We start from the raw sequence: 21,049 nt of genomic DNA, 5'->3' as shown, positions 1-21,049 counted from the left end.
CCAACTCCCCCACCCTCCCACTCTCCATCCCTCCCCCGCTTCCCCTCCCTCTTCTAATTGCCTCAAAATGGTCAAAGCGAGCTCAAAGCATCCGATGCAGAGCTGAAGCACTTTGGATGCCCCCGACCCACTCCAGACACCATTGCTGGGATCCTGCTTCGATCCGGAAGTGCCACACCAAAGCATCCGAAGCAGGTCCGGATCCAAAGCGGGATCCAAAGACTCGCATAGCCCTAGTAACAAGACAAGTTGAATAATGGCACTATAAACCTGGATTTTTAAAATTTTTTTGAGATTTTCTTTGATGCCATTTTTTTTTTATCCAGGCTCAACAAGATGTATTTAAAGCCACAGGTCCTGATGATCTCCACCCCAGAGTGCTGAAGGAACTAGCAGGGGTCATTGTGGGACCTCTGGCACAGCTCTACAAGCACTCGTAGCGCTCGGGCAATATGCCAAAGGACTGGGAAAGGGCCAATGTGGTCCCCATCTTCAAAAAAGGGAGGAAGGAGGACCCAGAAAACTATAGGCCCGTGAGTCTTACCTCAGTCCTGGGGAAGATTTTTGAAAGAATTATCCTGGCACATGTCCAGGAAGGGCCAGCAGGGGAGGTTATGCTCAGGGGCAACCAGCATGGGTTCATTAGGGGCAGGTCTTGTCAAACCAACCTGGTGGCCTTCTATGACCAGGTCACCAAGTCCTTGAATGCAGGTGTTGCAGTGGATATAGCCTTTCTGGACTTCAGAAAGGCCTTCGACATGGTCTCTCACCCCATTCTCAGTAAGAAACTAGGAGACAGTAGTGTTGATGCCTACATGGTCAGATGGGTCACTAACTGGCTGGAGGGCCGCACCCAGAGGGTAGTGGTGGACGGGTCTTATTCGACCTGGAGGGATGTGGGCACTGGGGTTCCCCCGGGCTCAGTCCTCAGGACCACACTATTCAACATCTTCATCAGTGACTTCAATGAGGGGGTAGAAAGCACCCTGTTCAAATTTACAGATGACACTAAGATGTGGGGAGAAGTGGGCACGCTAGTAGAAAGGAACAAGCTGCAAGTGGATCTAGACAGGTTACAGGGGTGGGCCGATGGGAACAGGATGGGGTTCAACACTGACAAGTGCAGGGTAATGCACCTGGGGAGGAAGAACCAGCGGCACACGTACAGGCTGGGGAACTCCCTTCTCGCCAGTGTTGAGACAGAAAAGGATCTTGGAGTCATCATTGATGCCACAATGAACATGGGCCGACAGCGTGGGGACGCGGTCAGGAAGGCCAACCATAACTTGTCGTGCATCCACAGATGCATCTCAAGCAGGTCCAAGGAGGTAATCCTCCCCTTCTATGCAACACTGGTCAAGCTGCAGCTGGAGTACTGTGTCCAGTTCTTGACGCCGCACTTCAGGAGGGATGTGACCAATATGGAGAGGGTCCAAAGGAGGGCCACCCATATGATCAGGGGTCAGCAGGGCAGGCCCTACGAGGAGAGGCTGAGGGACCTGAACCTGTTCAGCCTCCAAAAAAGAAGGCTGAGAGGGGATCTAGTGACACTCTATAAACTAGTCAAGGGTGACCAGAAGGTGTTGGGAGAGTCCCTGTTCCCCTAGCACTCCTGGGAGTTAAAAGAAACAACGGACACAAGCTAGCGGAGGGTAGTTTCAGGCTAGACATTAGGAGGCGCTATTTCACTGTCAGGGTGGCTAGGACCTGGAACCAACTTCTAAAAAAAGTGGTGCTGGCTCCTACCCTGGGGGTCTTTAAAAAAAGGCTGGACGAACATCTGGCCGGGGTCATTTGACCCCAGTACTCTTTCCTGCCATGGCAAGGGGTTGGACTAGATAATCTCCTCAGGTCCCTTCCGACCCTACCGACTATGAAACTAATATATATTAGCATTGTTAATTCTTGCCTTGTTATCTTCAGTTATTTGATTATAGTTCTGAAATTTGTAACACTAGATTGTAAATTGGTCATATTAAGAAGACTGTCCAGGATATCATGTGTGAACTATTGTACCATTGTCCAAACAATTTCCTGTGCGATTTTAATCTCATTTGTTAGAGCATCAAATGTAATGTTTTCAACTGTCCTTTCACAAATATTTTATGACTCCCTGCATACAAATATGCTTTATATAATACACTATATTTTAAAGGTTTCAGTAATGGATTAACTTGTAGTGCACTTTTGTCTTTAGCTTTTAAAATGTTTGGTTGTTTGTTTCTGTAGTGAGCTGGATTTAATATGATATAAAACCAATAATGAAGCAATAAAGTGCTCCCATGTGCTGAGTTCCTACTGCATTTAATTGGCACACTGGAGCAGTTTATGGCAAACATTCTTGGACGTGCAAAAGTTTACTGCTGTTGTGCCGCAACTGTTTCTTGGTAACTTTTAATAAGAGTGGAAAATATAGATCATTGAGATTGCTGTTTGTACTTTACTGGCATGTTTTTATAGAGATTTATGGAGGCTGGGCTGACACAAAATAATGCCATCATTATTGCCTGAGTGCATGGCACCATTAATATATCTCAATGGAGGACCATTAAGCTGCTAGTCATGCCACAGCATATTGTGAAAGATTTGGAAGTTCTACAAGGAATATGCTGATAATGTGTAGCACAAGGGGTCAAAGTGGCAAGGTCGATTATGTGGTTTCCAGAATAACAGTGATAAAAAATAAAAATCCTTTATGATGGAGTAGGTGGATGAAGAAAAAATACTTCCCACTGCTTTCACAGGTGGATGAAGGCTTCAGTAGAGTAGAAACCTCTGATCATCCACATTTTCCTTGCCATAAAATTCAAGTTTACTTCCTGTGAAGTATTCTGTGGCTTCTGATGCTCAACAACATTCCCATATTTAAAAGAAGACACAAAGAGGCATCTTTCTTCAAGAACAAATCCCATGATGATGGGTGAATAGCTATAGGGGCAGGCACTGCTGATTACCAGAAGCCCCTAGTCATGGACCTACATAGAGATGATGACTTTATGATGTTTGTTTTATACTTGGAACTGAAACAGTTTGTGCAATTCAACAGCTGCAAGCATGGCTGAGCAGGTCTACTAAGGATCCACTCTGCTCACCTTGTAGGGGGGAGGGGCCTAGAAAATAGAGTTTGTCTTGCTCACAACACTAGCACCTGATTGACTACATCATAGTATATGGCCAGGACTAGAGCAATGTCTGTTTCAGTGGAGCTATGATCAGCACAGACAACTACTGCATGGATCATTGTTTGATATGTTCTGTCATGTCCATTCGTATCGCCCCAAAATAATGTAAGCAAAGGAGCAAGCAAGGTGTTCAATATCCAGTGCTTGAAGGACCCTGCTAAAAGTGACCATCTCAAGCAGTGCCTTCGTGATAAACTGTCTGACCTCCCTGATGATCTAGACGCCATTGATCACTGGGAGAACCTCAAGGAAACCATCTATGAGATGTGCTTAAAGAGTCTTTGTGCTTCTCCACAAAGAAACATCAGGACTTGTTTGATGAGAATGATAAGAGAAATTCAGACTCTCATTGACAGAATGGGAGAAGCTTAAAAGTTTGGCAGGAGGACATCACTTCCAAACAGAAACAAGACACTTTTGCCACATTACAGCAGAGACTCATAGGACAATCTGAGAACAAAAGAACAAGTGGTAGGAAGACAAAGCAAAAGAGATTCAAAAGTTTGACAAAAGCCACAACATGCAGAATTTGTTCAATGTAACCAGAGCTATGTATGGGCCAAGTAATGATCATCTTGAGTGAATTCATTTTGCTCATGAGGCAGATAGACAAGAAAGACAGAGGGAAAAAACTGTGGTCTGACATCACCAGGATCTACTCCTTCCTCCCAGAGCTGTTTCCTATATCTGTATTAAATGTGTAGATCTCAGATCAGCATCCTCAGTCATCTACAGGATCACCAAATGACTTACCTATTTACTGGAAGACTGTAATCTTAGTATTGAGGGACTGCCAACAGCAACTTGCAAGCTTCCAGTCTCAGAAATTCTACCACTTCTCAAGCTAATATCCTCTAGTGAAATTATACAAGTTCTGATCAGGGCTGCTTTGTGTCATCTGTAAGCATTTTGTCCGTTTCTTAAGGCTTTTCCCCCCCTGTTGCTTCCTTTTAATGCAGCTGTTTATCAAGTACAAATCAATGTTTATCAATGTTTATCAATGTAGCTTTTCTACAAGAAATTTTTTTTTCTCTTATGCACATTACCTCCTTCCTGACTGCCATTTTGCAAGTTGCCATCTCTTTGGTGGAGTGGATGAGATAGTGAGTTAAAATATGAATATCAAAGGATATTGATACTGAGCAGTTCTGTTGCCATCATACCATCTACTTGCCTAGTTTTATTAAGTTCCTTTGAAGTTCCTATTAGGCAGGTCTGGCCTAAAATTTTATATGATCTCCTGATTATTAATAACTCTATTAAACAAGGCTGGCTGTTACACAAAATCTTTTTTTTGTTTTGTTTTTGTGAAGGGTGATAACAGAATAGGATTCCAGAGAAGTTCATGGTTTTCGTGCTAAACTGTTTCTCAGAATTCCTGTGATTATAGTCTTTTAATCTTAGCATTAGACATCTTTAACCTTTTTTTTTCTTTTAGGGAATATGATTTTATACATAATAGTGTCTGTGTTGAGATTGTCATTATGGGTCATCACCAGTGATAGAGGACCTCCAATGGTCTTCACCACTTATGCAAAAACAGAAGTTTTTGTAGCAGTAGTAGACACATGTTTCTAAGGAACTTGTCAGGAGATGGAGACTTACAACTCACGGTGAATAGTGGATTGCCTGTAGGAATGTAAACCTATTTGAACTTTTTGAGTTAACCACCAAATCAAAAAGAATAAGAATGAGAATAAGAAGAAGCATGATGATCAACCAGAATGTGGAAAAAATATTGAAAGTTAAGATACAGTGGTGGTCACCTAAATGAACATTTAAGTCATATGAAACATTTCATTCACCCTGAAGTGGAAAGTTTTGTTTTCAGGAACTTTAACAAAAGCCAAAGAAAGGTGAGTTAAATTCACCAAAGGAGGAAAAGAAGGGCTAGATTCACAAAACTGGAGGAGGCGGCAGCTCCCTCTTACCCAAAAACATCATAGTACCTTCACTTTTCTTGCCTCAAATCCACTCTCTGCTTAATTTGGTATTTGGCGGGTATTGATTTCAACCCAGATCTCCCACATCCTGGATGACTGCCTTAATTGTTGAGCGTTTGGATAAAAAGGTGGCAGGTGGAGGTGGAGGAGTCAAGCTGTTAATTTCCTTTGCATTCATTAAAAGTGCTTGAAAATGGAAAAAAAAATCAAAATATCAAAAGTTTGTTTCAACATGTTTAAAAGATTTTGTCATGTCTCTTTCAACCTGAATATATAAAGAGCTTGGGCCTTATCAGAACTCCATTTTTTGGCATATTTTTTTCTGAATAAATAATTCCTGTAGCTGGAAAAATTCACCCTTTGCACCTAAAATCCATGGCCATGCTGGAGGAGTCTTTATTTGAACTAGGCCCAACACTTTTAGCAGTGGAAGCAGACACCTCTGCCCTTTACATTCAACAGACTGTCACTTTCTTCTGTGGCTTGTCCAACAGCAAGACCCCATGATTTAAACCAAATTAAGTTATGGGTTTAAAAGGCAATGAGAGAAGTCTTAAGTGCTTTCTTTGTATTATATTTTCATAACATTTTTATAATTTTCATAATAATTCATATAATGACAGGATGTAAGTTATGTCCACAGCACTATGTGTTTTGCTTTGACACAGCCATTTTAAAATGATATAAAATCATTTTTTTGGCAGCATGAGGGCTAAAGCTTGTTCCCTGCTGACATGCTTCTAAACGTAAGATCAAGGCACCACCTGCCTTGGATATCAAAGCCTGCCAGAATCCTTGTGGACTAATCCAGGAAATGCTTCTTAAACAAGAAACCAAGTGCTGACACAACAAAACCTTCTGCTTCAGATGGGCTCAGGCTAATTCTTTTCCTTTTGTAGATCCATTCAGGACTGCACTGGTATTGACAGATGTCCTTGCCAAACCCTGCATTATTTCAGAGTTTGTGCACAGCCATTGTTCAGAAAGTTACAAATCAGCAATGTAATTCTATGTGCTGTTTGTAGGAAGTTCATAAAGTTGTCTTCCTTGTACAATTCAATATATTCATAGTAGCAATAATTGGAGTAATCGATTTCTTTGATGTAGTTCTCCTCAGTCTGAGGTGTCCCAAAAGCCTTTACAAACTTAGTAACCAGTCAGGACTCTGGATCCACATGCACAGATTTTCTAAGTAAAGGAGTCAGACAAGGGCATCAGTTATAGAAAAGCAGATTCCATTACACAGAGACAGTGGACTTCTGTTGGCACAACACAACAGATTCATAACCTCCTTCAAGCGCTACTCTTGCTAGCATCCTTCTGGTCCTGCGTGAATCAGCTACATCAATTCTTTCCTAGATGGCAATATGCCACATTCATCCTTTTGTTTACAGAGCTGAACCCCTTTTATCTGTCACTTGAACACATGCAGTGGCTGCCTTTAAGAAAAGTCAACATTAATCAACAGCAGCACACGGCGGTATCTGAAATGGACCAATTTGAGCAGCTTGAGTAATGAGGAAGAGTTATATTTTCTTTGGTGCCTATTTGGATTTTCTCTTCCCTGACTTATCGTCAGAGAAAGCTTCATGCACAATACACCAGTATTTTCTTTATAAGGTCTCCAATACACTTAAATGTTCTCATGTAGGTTCCTTTTCATGGGCAAAATGTACACAGTTGGAATGGTAAGCACTATGTAATTTTTCCAGCATTCTTGCTTTGCAGATTGGAGTGTCATACATTTGTACAAGTCAGTGAAACACAGTCAATTTATTCATGCCTAGAATATCATGTTTCCGTATTGCTCAGAAGGCTCACTGGCTGGGACTGACATTAATGAAGTATGACAGCTCCCCAGCATATAGGCTCAGTGCAGGCCCTGCAATGTCAGGAGCTCAGCACACTACAGCATGAGCTTTTATCCCTGACAGCATTGAGCAGTGAATACCAATCAAAAAGCCTAAAAATGTGTTTGCAATATTAATTTCTTAAAACTGATGGCTAAAGAACTTTCCCCACTAACTGTGGGACATTTTAATTGGAGTATTTTGTATTTCTAATGTAATAAATGCACATTTGTCTTCCTACAACACAGAAAAAGCACAGCATGGTTATGAGACAGTGCTAAGTGTCTTGGGCTCTTAGAAGCTGTCACACAGCTAATCATGCCAGAAAAGCAAACCTAGATAGATGCTAAGAGTGTCTTGTGTGTCAGTGGAGCTGAGGCTGTGTGACACTATATAAGAGGAATTCAGCACCAACCCTATAATCAGCGTTCCCTCTAAGTTGTGTGGTGTGCACAGCTGCGCAGGCACGCTCATGTCGTGCTGCCAGGCACGCTTGCACAGCTGCACACACTGCACAGCTTAGAGGGAACGCTGCCTGTACGTCTGATTTGATAATGTCCTCAAGTATAACTTTACTGATAGGCATTGGCAATGTTCAGAGCATGCTAAAATTCTAATGAAGTCAATGAGACTTAGGCATCTTTCAAAATTAAATATTTACTTAAGCATCTTGCTGAATTGGAACCTGAAAGAGGAAGACACCAAGCTCAAGTAGGAAGATTTTAAGCACTGAGGGCACTTGTACATGTGATGCCATTACCCTGTACGTCATGAAAATGTACCCTTACACATCATAAGAATGTCACTTTGTGAGGCTAAATGGCATCACACTGTACATGTGCAAAATCTTGGGATATCTTAAATGAGTTTGCATCATTGCAAACTAAACTACATCCTGAGGTAGTTTAGTTTGCAATGATGCTTTGCAGCTATTAGTCAGCTCGCCCCCAAGCCACAGGAGATGCAGGCAGACAGCATAGAAAAAAAGGATTGGGCCCCTAACTGCGTCTGACTTCAGCAGCTGCCTGCTGAAGGTAAAAGTGGCAGGGGGTCTGATCCTTTTTGTTTTTTTGGCAGAGCCTACCTACTTCTCCTGGTGCTGGAGGGCAAGCTACTGGTGGGTCGAGTGACTCCTGAGCTGCAGGAGTCTGATCCTTCCCTCCATGGCGGCGGTGCCCCCTGGGGCCACCCAGGCAGCCTGCTAGTGGGCCAGGTGCTGCCCCAGCTCAGGGTCAGGGAAGAGTTGGGTTGGGTGACGTGCTGCCTCTGAGCTGGGGCAGCACCCAGACTGCTAGCAGCCTGCCTCAGTGGCCCCAGGAGGTGCCACCGCCATCATTGAGGGAAGGACTGGGTCTCCCCACAGCTCAGGGACCTTTTGGCCCACCAGTAGCTCACCCCCCAGCCATGGGGAGGTTGCACCAAAAAAAAAAGAAAAAAGGATAGAGCTCCTCGCCATAACAGTGATAGAAAAAATAAAACCCACCATTTCAATTAACCCACAATTTCAATTTAGGGGGCATCGAGTACAACCCTCTAAGGACTAAACCTCCATCACATGTACAAGCGCTCTTATGTGCTTTCTTGAATGAGACTCTTGGAAGAATCAGAGGGTAACTGGGCAAAGTACAACATAGGCCCCTGGCAGATATTACATTTATTGCCCAATTAATGTGTTAATTGGGTTATAAATTGTGATATGACATTCAAGTCATTTATCACCAAATAAAAAAATGGCAAATGAGGTGCAAAAATGGTGAACAAGTCTTAAAGATCTTACTTCCTGAACATAAACTATCTTGGCAGCTGATTTGTATTAGGCTCTAATTTGAGCAAGTGGCATGTTATACATCAAGTGATAGGACTTACCTGGGTCCTTCATTTTCCCAGGGAGCACTACAGAGCCCACTTATCGCCTGGGATCCCAGAGCATTGGACAGCAGTGTTCCCAGATCCCAGGATGCAGGTGCTTCTGGAAGGCTTACAAGGCTCTCAGTGAACCTGGCTGGCTCACTGAACAGCTCCCCTGGGACAAGGGAGCAATGGAGCAGCCTTCTATAGCTCTCTGTCTAGAGAGTGTGCCTCCAGCTAGGAGGCTTTGCATGTGTGGGTGCCCATAATGCTTTATATTCTTGACCGCTACCAACTTCGTAGCTCAACAGAAATAGCATCTTTCAGGAACCGATCCTCCTCTACAATCCCTTGCAGTCAAGGATGATTTGGTTGTCTTCCATGATTGTTTTATCTGTGGGTCTGAAGATGTCTGAGGAGGCTGATCCAGGATCAACAGACTGTTGCAACTCGGGCACGTTTCCATGTGGGGTGGGTGGTACTGGATTCTTGTTTCAGTCTTCAATACACTGTTTCTGCAGCTCCTACTTTTCCATCTCCTGTTGCCATCATGAGGTTTCAAAGCACGGAGATCCTTGCAGCAGACTCTTCCTCCATTTGAGCCGGTCCTGGGTGATAGCCTTTCATAAGTGGATGTCAATGTTGCATTTTTTTCAAGATGGCTTTCAGGACATCCTTGAAGAGCTTTCTCTGCCCTCCTCTTGAATGTACTCCTTGACTGAGCTGGAAAAATAAAAGTTTCTTTGGGAGTCTGGAGTTGGACACCTGATGACATGCCCAGCCCAGCAAAAGGGCCATAGTGATTATCAGAAATGGATTTGTATAGAAACTTGATAACACTACAAGCCTTTGAAATTAATGCATTTTTGCCCTTTTACACTAGCACAGAATTTAGCCCCAAACTTTTTTTTTTTCATTTTCTGATGCACTTTGGCTTCTCTTTTCCTGGCCTAAATACAGCAAATGGATGGGAAAAGGTTGGCCAGCTCACACTGCAGTTGGCCAGCTCAGACACAAGAGTCTGACCTTGAACTTGCTTCCTCACTCATAGGAAGTGGTAAGGTAGTCTAGGTCATTACACAGGGTGGGTAGGCAGCTTATATTCCTTTCTGCCTCCCAGTTCATTCTCATACATTAAAAGGGCAGTTCAGGTTCTCAAAAATTTTTGAATGCCACTTTTGTGCTGGATGCATTGAGAGGACCTTTGGCCTGTCCCAGAGCCAGTGCTAAGGCTTTATAAGGCTGTCAATAACTATTGTGAGAAACCCCATCAAAATCACCTTCTGTTCTGGTCATAAGCTCTTCCACAAAGTACTCTGCATTTAAGGTAAAAGAAATGTAAGAACTGTTCTTCTTCTTCCCCATCTTGCGGCAAATCTGAGGGAGCATAGAGACTGGTGGGTTTGGAGGGGAAAATAGGTTGTATACAGAATAATGTCAGCCAAGCATTGAGTACAGTGTTTTGTTTTGTTTTTTGGTGTAGTTGAAAAATTATTTTTTTCCTCCAGCAAAACAATGTTGGCTAAGTGACATTTTTACCCATTTTTGATAAATGACCATTTTTTTCCGAAGCTTAGATTTCATTGTATCATTTTCTGATGAATGAATTCTTGACAGGTAAGGGCCTTTTGTCAACAGATATTGTTTTTGTTGAACATTTTCATGAAATACGCTATTTTCCCCCTGAATATGCATTTCAACAAAAAATGTTGACACGCTCTAATTTTGAGTGAGTTGCCACTGAGCTTTGTTCAGGTTTGGAGCTATGATTCAGAAAAATCATTTACGCAATTATATTGCTTTAAGTTGCTGGAACGTCTGATAATCTGTTTAAATTCCATTAGTTTAGCATTTAAGCATGTGTTAAACATGTGGTCACATTCTTTCTTGACATGTGGCCTTGGAGAGGTAAACTGGAGAAGGAACTAGTAGAAAGGGAACTGTTGTTGCTGCTGCTGTCGGCATTGTTACTTTTTTGCATTTCAGTAGCACTTGCTATTTGGGTCATGGACTGGAAATCCATGCGGTAGGTGCCATACCAATACAGGATAAAAAGAAAGTCCATACTTCAAAGAATTTACGATAGAATCTATGTTTTGAATTCATAGATTTCTGCAAAGGTGCCTGAATAGCTATTTTTCTTTAAGGATGCCCAGCACTCATAAGCCATATTAATAATTTTCTATAGACGTATATGTGAATTCAATATTCACTGAAATTCTACATGGGAAAGAATCATATCTCTGACTGTTGATAGGTCAGCTTCTTGTCATGCTAAACTTCTTGTCCAGGCATTCATCTTCTGACTTCTCAATTACTCCAGCATCCTTTTCTCTTGACCTGCTTATATCCATTCATAATACTGCTATAACTATCACTTTTCTAATCTGTCACTTTGGCTACGTCACCTTTCCTTTTCATACCTTCACTGGTTCACACTTCTCTATTGCACCAAAACTAAGCTATTTGCCTTCATTATGAAGGTCATATTCAGCCTGTCTCAACTCTGCCTGTCATCTTTCATTCAGGATTGTGAAGTTGACTCTAATCTCTGGTCAGCCCATCATGTCAGCCTCTATCACTCAGTTTAAAATGTTCAGATGATCACTTCACTGCTTTCTCCCATGCTTCTGCTCATGCTTAGGAGGAACCCCCTGTAACTGTCTGTGGGTGTTTATACACCTGCTCTAGGAGCTGGGGAGGGAGAGGGGTGTGTGTTTTAATTAAAGCTTCTCTGTGAGCTGCTCTAATTAAAACGCGTGCAGCAGCATGTGCATCAGTGTCCCCATGCTGAAAATTTTTCATTATTCAGGATGGGGATGCTGATGCACATGTCCAGGAATGGGGATGGGGGTGGTTTAACTAAAACTCATCAAATGAACTTTATTTGAAGTACTCCTGCTGCCATTTTTCAACACAGGGATGCTGATCATTGGTGGCAGAAGGCTGGGGCTAATGGGGCTTAGCCACCCCCCAAACTGGGTCAGCAACAGCAGCTCCAGCACCACAGCTGCTGCAGTACTACACCCAGCGCCCCTGCCACACACTCCTCCACTGCTGCATGCATAGCACCAGCACACTCTGGTCCTGGAACGGCACTGCAAGAGGGAGAGGTGGGTCAGGCAGGTATGCTTCGCACCAGCCAGCCTCCCCCCATAATAGCATAGCTCAGAGGTAGAGCATTTAAATGTATATCAAGGGGTCTCTGGTTCAAACCCTGCTAGTTCCTTCTAGGGGAGTACATCATAGGCTTGGTAAGCAACTGTTCACCAGAGCACCTGAGGGGAAAACTAGAAGTTATGGCCACAAACTCCTTGAAGATTGATTCAGGCTCAACATTAGGAAAAACTTCATAATCAGGGTGTCCAGGCTGTGGAATAAGCTCCCTCTAGAGATGGTGCAATCACCTTCCCTGAAAATATTCAAAAGAAGACTAGACAGTCACTTTGTTGGGATCCCAGTTATCTTTCCTATTTGGTGCAAGGGGCTGGACCCGATGATCTTCTGAGGTCCCTTCCAGCCTTACAATCTCTGAATCTATGAATATTTTCTAGGGCTGCTTATGACACTGATACGCATGATCCTGAAGTTAGCTGGAGTGCAGTATTTACCACACTCCAGCAGACTCAATCAAGTCTTCTCCAACACGTTGTAATTACAGCATGTCAAAGCAGCCTCAATGTACATGTAGAAGGACTCATTAAAACCAACTCATTTTCCTCCTTTGAAATTCTCCTCAAAGCTGTCCTTTGCCATTGTGCCTACAAAAAACTTTACAGTGGTTTAGCCACTGATGTGCTGAACCCCCTGCCTACCTTTTACACAGCTTATAATAAAAGGAATAATATGAAGTAGTTGAACTTGATAACAAGGGATTCCATTTGATGACCCAATAGGTGCCTTCAGCCCCAGACAGACAATATACTTAAAATGTTATTAACTAGTTAACATATAAATTAGCCACTCAGTTGAGGGATTAATGGTGCAATAAAACAAGAAACCAGCTACAAAGTTATGACATAAAATATGTGTCATAACTTTGTGGCTAGTTTCCACTGCACCTTAAATTGAACCCGTGGCAAGGACATCCCAGGGGTTCAAGCCCTGGAGTGGTCCTGATCATCTTATCTTGGACAAGACTGAGACAGCACCAGGTTTCCAGCCCTGGGGCAGCCCCAATCTATCATGGGCTGGAAGGGACTGAACCACGATTTGAGCCCCAGGGCATTCCCTATGATTAGATCAGCTGATAAGGAGAGCCCTGGGGTCCAGCCTCGGCGCAGTCCCAGTCAGCTGATTCTGGGCAGATTGAGACCACTCCAGGACTGGAACATCAGTGTCGTCCCCCTCCTGACCTGGGTCAGCTTATCAGGACCGCTCCAGGGCTAGAACCAAGGGCTGGTCCTGATCCTGCTGACAATCACCTGATTGGGATTGCTCCCAGGGTGGTGCCAATCATCTGATCATTGACAGATCAGGTCTGCCACAGGACTTGAGCCTTGGGGCAGTCCTCATCTGCTGATGATCAGCTGATCATCATCTGGCTCTGAGGACAACACAGGGACTTGAACCAGTCCTGTGGATCCCTGGAGCTAGCCAGAGCTGGCCTTAGCAAAAATGGTACTGTGGACAAACTTTTATTTTTCTGGCTCCCTCCCCAATTCAGAAATAAAGCTGTAATTCTAACAGTTTGTTATAATTTATGTAAAAAAAATACAAAAGAGGAAATTACAATAAATTAAATTAAATAAATTAAATTTGATCAAAATAATAAACTATGTCATAAAAATAACGTTGTACTTAAGTGGCAAATAAACTAAACATTAAACTAAACATTAAACTAAACACTAAAATAAAAAGTAACAATAACAAATAAAAAACTTTTCACTGAGATTCCAACACTCAGACGACGACTCGGCTTGCCTTTGCTGTTGCAAACTCTGATATTGCTTGTGACAGGTCTATATTTTGAGCCTCAGCATTCTCAATAGACAGGATGGCCAGCAAAGATAGCCTGTTGTTTCTCACAGTTGATTGCAGATATGTTTTTATGACATTCAACTTCGAGAAGCTCCGTTTACTACTCATCACCATTACAGGTATGGTTAACAGGATCCTGAGTGCTATCCACGTGTTTGGGAAGTTGTCATGAAATTCATTGTTGTAAATAAATTGTAGAACTTCTTTAGCAGCTCTACAGTCCATTGGACATAGGCTTTGGAAATAGCCAGTAGGGCTGTGTGAAATTTTGCCAGGTGTTTCATTTCAAAGCTGTTCCAACACGTTTTAAGCTCAAAACAGCGAAATTAAAATGAAACAAAAGGCTTCAAAACAGCTTCAAAATGAAACAAAGGCACTCAAAATGTTTCAAAAGTTTAGAAATGTTTTGAGTTTTGAAGCCAGGCTTACTTGGCTTCAGCGCCGGTCCCAGGTGGCAGCGGCAGTCTCCTGTCATCCCGTGCACAGATCTGGGGGCTCGCACTCCCGGGAGGGCTGTGCAGCTGTTCCAGACTCCTCCTGGGGTGCAAGCCCCTGGATAGGTGTGCTGGATAACAGGAGGTATCACTACTTCCTGGGACCAGTGGTAGCAGCAATCTTCCCCGGCACTGGGCGTGGACTGGCCCAGTGCTGGTCCCAGGCAGCAGCCTGAGCCTCCTCTCATCTGGTGCAGATCCAGGGGCTTGCACCTCTGGGAGGAGTCTGACACGGCCTGGGGTTGCAAGCCCCCAGATCTGTGCCCCAGTGAGAGGAGGCTTAGGCTGCTTGTTCCACTTGGGACCAGTGCTGAGTGAGGGCTGCGCCCAGCACTGGAGAAGATTGGTCACAGCCTGAGCTTTCTCTCACCTGGCACAGATGAAAAATACTTGACTTACAGCAGAAACAAAAAATGCTGTTAGTAGACCCCAAGTAAAGTAGCCAGTGCTGCTTCAGAACTTATCCGTTTTCAAGATTTCTGTATAAAAATGTCATAGAAAAATGGCAATTCTTCTCATCCAAAGGAAAACCCACATCCTTTACTTTTGGTGGACCCTTGGTCACTAGCAGATCTCAAATTTTGGGAGTTAGATTGAGCCATAAAGCAGGATTAGAAATTCATTCCCAATGCCTATAATGGGAGTCTTTTCATCTCTGTTACTAGTGGCATCATCATTATTCTGGTCTGCATGAAGACTTTTTGTTTCTTTTGAGTCTTCTTTGTTTCTCTTACAATGATTCTTGGAAGTTTAATTGTGGGTCATCCATGTATTTTTCACCCGATGTCTCCGCTGTGACTGTTTTGCTAGTACTGGACAGGTTGTCGTTAACAGATTTCAAGTATTGTATTTTTTCATCATGTCTGCATCTTTTTTTCACTGAAGTCATTAACTGACCTTTTTGTTTCCTGTTCTCCACCCCTGACATTCTCTTCTAGATATTTGTAATATTTTGTTTCCTTTCAAGTTTCACAGCCAGTGAAAAATTAAAACAACCATCCCAGCACACCCTGGCACATACTTGCACACCCTGGCACACACTGGTACATGATGGCACATGTTGGCATACACTGGCACACACTTGCACATGCTTACATACCCTTGTACATCCCTTCACAGACTTGCATATGCTTGCAACGGACATGGCCAGTGAAAATTAAAATGAGCATCCTGGTTCTGGCCCTGCTTCTGCCACCACCCAGCAGCCACTCCCCTCCCTGGCTGGTTTCATAGTTGGTAGGGTCGGAAAGGACCTGAGCAGATCATCAAGTCCAACCCCCTGTCATGGCAGGAAAAAGTACTGGAGTCAAACGTCCCCAGCGAGGTGTTCGTCTAACCTCCTCTTAAAGACCCCCAGGGTAGGAGCCAGCACCACTTTGCTTGGAAGTTGGTTCCAGATCCTAGCTGCCCTGACTGTGAAGTAGCGCCTCCTAATGTCTAGTCTGAATCTACCCTCTGCCAGCTTGTGACCATTATTTCTAGTCACTCCTGGGAGTGCTTGGGGGAACAGGGACTCCCCCAATGCCTGCTGGTCCCCTCTGACTAGTTTCATAGATTCATAGATTCATAGATGTTAGGGTTGGAAGGGACCTCAATAGATCATCGAGTCCGACCCCCTGCATAGGCAGAAAAGAGTGCTGGGTCTAGATGATCCCAGCTAGATGCATATCCAACCTCCTCTTGAATATCCAACCTCCTCTGTTAGTTTGTAACAGGCCACTAGATCCCCCCTCAGCCTTCTCTTGTGGAGGTTCAGGTTCAGGTCCCTCAGCCTCTCCTCGTAGGGCCTGCTCTGCTGCCCCCTGATCATGTGGGTGGCCCTCCTCTGAACCCTCTCTATGCTGTCCACATCCCTCCTGAAGTGCGGCACCCAGAACTGAATGCAGTACTCCAACTGCAGCCCGACCAGTACCGCATAGAGGGGGAGGATCACCTCCTTGGACCTGCTCAAGATGCATCTGTGGATGCATGACAAGGTGTGGCTGGCCTTCCTGACCGCGTCCCCACACTGTTGGCCCATGTTAATTGTGGCATCAATAATGACTCCAAGATCCTTTTCTGCCTCTGCACTGACTAGAAGGGAGTCCCCCAGCCTGTAGGTATGCTGTTGGTTCTTCCTCCCCAGGTGCAGCACCTTGCACTTGTCAGTGTTGAACCCCATCCTGTTCTTATCTGCCCACCCCTATAACCTGTCTAGGTCCCATTGCAGCCTATTCCTCTCTTCTAGCATGCCCACGTCCCCCCCACATCTTTGTATCATCAGCAAATTTGAATAGGGTGCTTTTTACCCCCTTGTCCAAGTCACCGATGAAGATGTTGAATAGCACGGGTCCAAGGACTGAGCCCTGGGGGACCCCACTACCCACATCCCTCCAGGTCGAATATGACCCATCCACCAGTTTTGATGGGATGGGTGCCCAAGAAGGGTGGCTGTGCCTAAAGGAAACGATCCTTTGGGCACAAAGCAAGACGATCCCCGAGCGAGGCAAAAGAGGGAAAGGGGCCAGGAGGCTTCCATGGCTGACCAGAGAAATCCAGGGCAGCCTAAGGGCCAAAAGGGGAGCACATAAAAAGTGGAAACAGGGTGAGATCACTAAAGATGAATATACCTCCTCTGCTCGTGCTTGTAGGGAGGCAGTTAGGCGGGCCAAAGCTACCATGGAGCTGAGGATGGCAACCCAAGTAAAGGACAACAAGAAATTGTTTTTTAGATACATAGGGAGTAAAAGGAAGGCCCAGGGAGGAATAGGACCCCTGCTAAATGGGCAGCAGCAATTGGTGACAGATAGAGGGGACAAGGCTGAACTCCTCAATGAGTTCTTTGCCTCAGTGTTCCTAAGTGAGCGGCACGACAAGTCTCTCACTGGGGTTGTAGAGAGGCAGCAGCAAGGCGCCAGACTTCCATGCGTAGATCCTGAGGTGGTGCAGAGTCACTTGGAAGAACTGGATGCCTTTAAGTTGGCAGGCCCGGATGGGCTCCATCCCAGGGTGCTGAAGGCACTGGCCGATGTCATTGCAGAGCCACTGGCAGGAATATTCGAATGCTCGTGGTGCATGGGCCAAGTCCCGGAGGACTGGAAAAGGGCTAACGTGGTCCCCATTTTCAAAAAGGGGAGGAAGGAGGACCCGGGCAACTATAGGCCGGTCAGTCTCACCTCCATCCTTGGTAAAGTATTTGAAAAAATTATCAAGGTTCACATTTGTGAGAGCCCGGCAGGACAAATTATGCTGAGGGGAAACCAGCATGGGTTTGTGGCGGGCAGATCGTGCCTGACCAACCTAGTCTCTTTCTATGACCAGGTTACGAAACGCCTGGATACAGGAGGAGGGGTGGATGTCGTATACCTGGACTTCAGGAAGGCCTTCGATACGGTATCCCACCCCATACTGGTGAACAAATTAAGAGGCTGTGATGTGGATGACTGCACAGTCCGGTGGGTGGCGAATTGGCTGGTGGGTCGCACCCAAAGAGTTGTGGTAGATGGGTCGGTCTCGACCTGGAAGGGTGTGGGCAGTGGGGTCCCGCAGGGTTCGGTCCTTGGACCGATACTCTTTAATGTCTTCATCAGCGACTTGGACGTGGGAGTGAAATGTACTCTGTCCAAGTTTGCAGATGACACAAAGCTATGGGGAGAAGTGGACACGCCGGAGGGCAGGGAACAGCTGCAGGCAGACCTGGATAGGCTGGACAAGTGGGCAGAAAACAACAGGATGCAGTTCAACAAGGAGAAATGCAAAGTGCTGCACCTAGGGAGGAAAAATGTCCAGCACACCTACAGCCTAGGGAATGACCTGCTGGGTGGCTCGGAGGTGGAAAGGGATCTTGGAGTCCTAGTGGACTCCAAGATGAACATGAGCCGGCAGTGTGACGAAGCCATCAGAAAAGCCAATGGCACTTTATCGTGCATCAGCAGATGCATGACAAATAGGTCCAGGGAGGTGATACTTCCCCTCTATAGGGTGTTGGTCAGACCGCAGTTGGAGTACTGCGTGCAATTCTGGGCGCCACACTTCAAGAAGGATGCGGATAACCTGGAGAGGGTACAGCGAAGGGCAACTCGTATGGTCAAGGGCCTGCAGACCAAGCCCTACGAGGAGAGACTAGAGAAACTGGACCTTTTCAGCCTCCGCAAGAGAAGGTTGAGAGGCGACCTTGTGGCTGCCTATAAGTTCATCACGGGGGCACAGAAGGGAATTGGTGAAGATTTATTCACCAAGGCGCCCCCGGGGGTTACAAGAAACAATGGCCACAAGCTAGCAGAGAGCAGATTCAGACTGGACATTAGGAAGAACTTCTTCACAGTTCGAGTGGCCAAGGTCTGGAACGGGCTCCCAAGGGAGGTGGTGCTCTCCCCTACCCTGGGGGTCTTCAAGAGGAGGTTAGACGAGTATCTAGCTGGGGTCATTTAGACCCAGCACTCTTTCCTGCTTATGCAGGGGGTCGGACTTGATGATCTATTGAGGTCCCTTCCGACCCTAACATCTATGAATCTATGAACCACCACTCTCTGGGTAGGGCCCTCCAGCCAGTTAGTGACCCATTTGACTGTGTAGGTGCCGATGCCACAGTCCCCTAGTTTTTTAATGAGAATGGGGTGAGAGACAGTGTCGAAGGCCTTCCTGAAGTCCAGAAAGACTACATCCACTGCTACCCCTGCATGTAAGGATTTTGTGACCTGGTCATTGAAGGCCACCAGGTTGGTCTGACAGGACCTGCCTCTGATGAACCCGTGTTGGTTGCCCCTAAGCATAATATCCCCTGCTGGCCCCTCGTGGACATGCACCAGGATAATTCTCTCAAAAAGCTTACCCAGGATCGAGGTAAGACTGACTGGCCTATAGTTCCCTGGGTCCTCCTTCCTCCCTTTTTTGAAAATGGGAACCACATTGGCCCTTTTCCAGTCCTCTGGCACCACACCAGAGCACCACAAATGCTCGTAGAGCCATGCCAGGGGTCCTGCAATGACCTCTGCTAATTCCCTCAGCACTCTGGGGTGGAGATCATCAGGACCTGCTGATTTAAATACGTCCAGTCCCTACCCTGGTGCAGCTCTGGAATGTATTACTATTCAAGCAGCTAATGGCCTATTTATTGACCTACTGTTCTTTACTTCACAGGTGTTAAACAATCACCTCCCTTAAGATTCATAGATTTGTAGATGTTAGGTTCGGAAGGGACCTCAATAGATCATCGAGTCCGACCCCCTGCATAAGCAGGAAAGAGTGCTGGGTCTAGATGACCCCAGCTAGATACTCGTCTAACCTCCTCTTGAAGACCCCCAGGGTAGGGGAGAGCACTACCTCCCTTGGGAGCCTGTTCCAGACCTTGGCCACTCTAACTGTGAAGAAGTTCTTCCTAATGTCCAGTCTAAATCTGCTCTCTGCTAGCTTCTGGCCATTATTTCTTGTAACCCCCGTGGGCGCCTTGGTGAATAAAACCTCACCAATTTCCGTCTGTACCCCTGTGATGAACTTAAAAATATTCCCTGCTTGGGAATCAAACCCAGGCTGTAGTAGTGAGAGTGCTAAATCCTAACCACTAGACCACCAGGGAGATGAGATTAACTCCCTTAACTGCCTGAATAGTAATACCAGAACTGCACCTTGCTGCCCCACCCCCACCTCTGCCTGCAGATCTACCCCACACCAAGGCAGCTTGGGTGGTCGCCCATCCCACTCACCCCTAAGTCCGGCTCTGGAGCCTGCTGATGATCAGCTGACTGTTGAGCTTCCAACTTGATCATGGGAAGCCTCAGGATCCCAGCAATATGGTACATTTAGGATGTAATCCCTGATCCCACTATCGCACCTCCTGTCATGGACATGTGGCATGGTAGGAGACTTGACTATTGGCATGGCAGAATAGATCCCATTGCACCTTCAAATGAACATCTGCCAGGAGCCTTGTTTTCAGGTCTTTGTATCTTGTGACATGGTTTTCTTATACTCACCACCTGTTTTCTCTTGTTTAATACACAAATTGTAAGCTTTTTGTGGGTAGGGATTGCTTATTTGTTTTATGTTTGTATGGTCCCTGGCACAATTATGTCCTATTCCAGGGCTGTGCTTTTTAATTGAGGAAAATTATTTTTAGAAGCTACTTTCCCCAGGAAAAATAAACTGGCATGTATTGGTTACATGTGCACTTGGTAGTCATGTATCCTTTCTCCTGTTTTAATTTTCCTTCTAGGTAAAGGAATAACTGACATGTATAGCAAAATACATAAGAGGCAGCATTTTTATGTGTAGATTTTACAATCCAAACTGTCACATTTATTAGGTCAAATTTGTCAGACCTGAATACACTAAAAATTGGATTTTTGTTCATATTTAGATTCCCAAGTAAAAGTACTCTGCTTTTTAGAGGGCCCAAACAATGTAACTCTTACGCTGTTTCACAATTTTGCCATTTTTTATAGCCATTATTCGTTCTTTTTATGAGTCTGATGGTGTTTGAGAGTTGTTGGATTATAGTATCATAAGCAAAATGAATGCAATTCTGACACAATAAGTGTGAAGATAAATCCCTTCAGCTTGTGAAGATTGTTTTCTTAATCCCTCCAAATACTTACTGCTTCATTAGCCACATTGCTAGTAAAAAAAAATCCATCACTGAAGATGTGTTCCAAAGCTACATTCAGCCAATTCAGGACCCTTTCAAAGGGTCCTGAGGACTACTTGTGGCTCATATTATCTCTGTATTAAGGAGCAAATCTAACACACACCTCCACGGGTCTCTGGAGGTCTCCTGA

This window comes from Alligator mississippiensis, chromosome 1 (genome assembly GCF_030867095.1).
Source record: "Alligator mississippiensis isolate rAllMis1 chromosome 1, rAllMis1, whole genome shotgun sequence".
Classification (NCBI taxonomy): Eukaryota; Metazoa; Chordata; order Crocodylia; family Alligatoridae; genus Alligator; species Alligator mississippiensis.
This window is presented reverse-complemented; position numbering follows the sequence as displayed.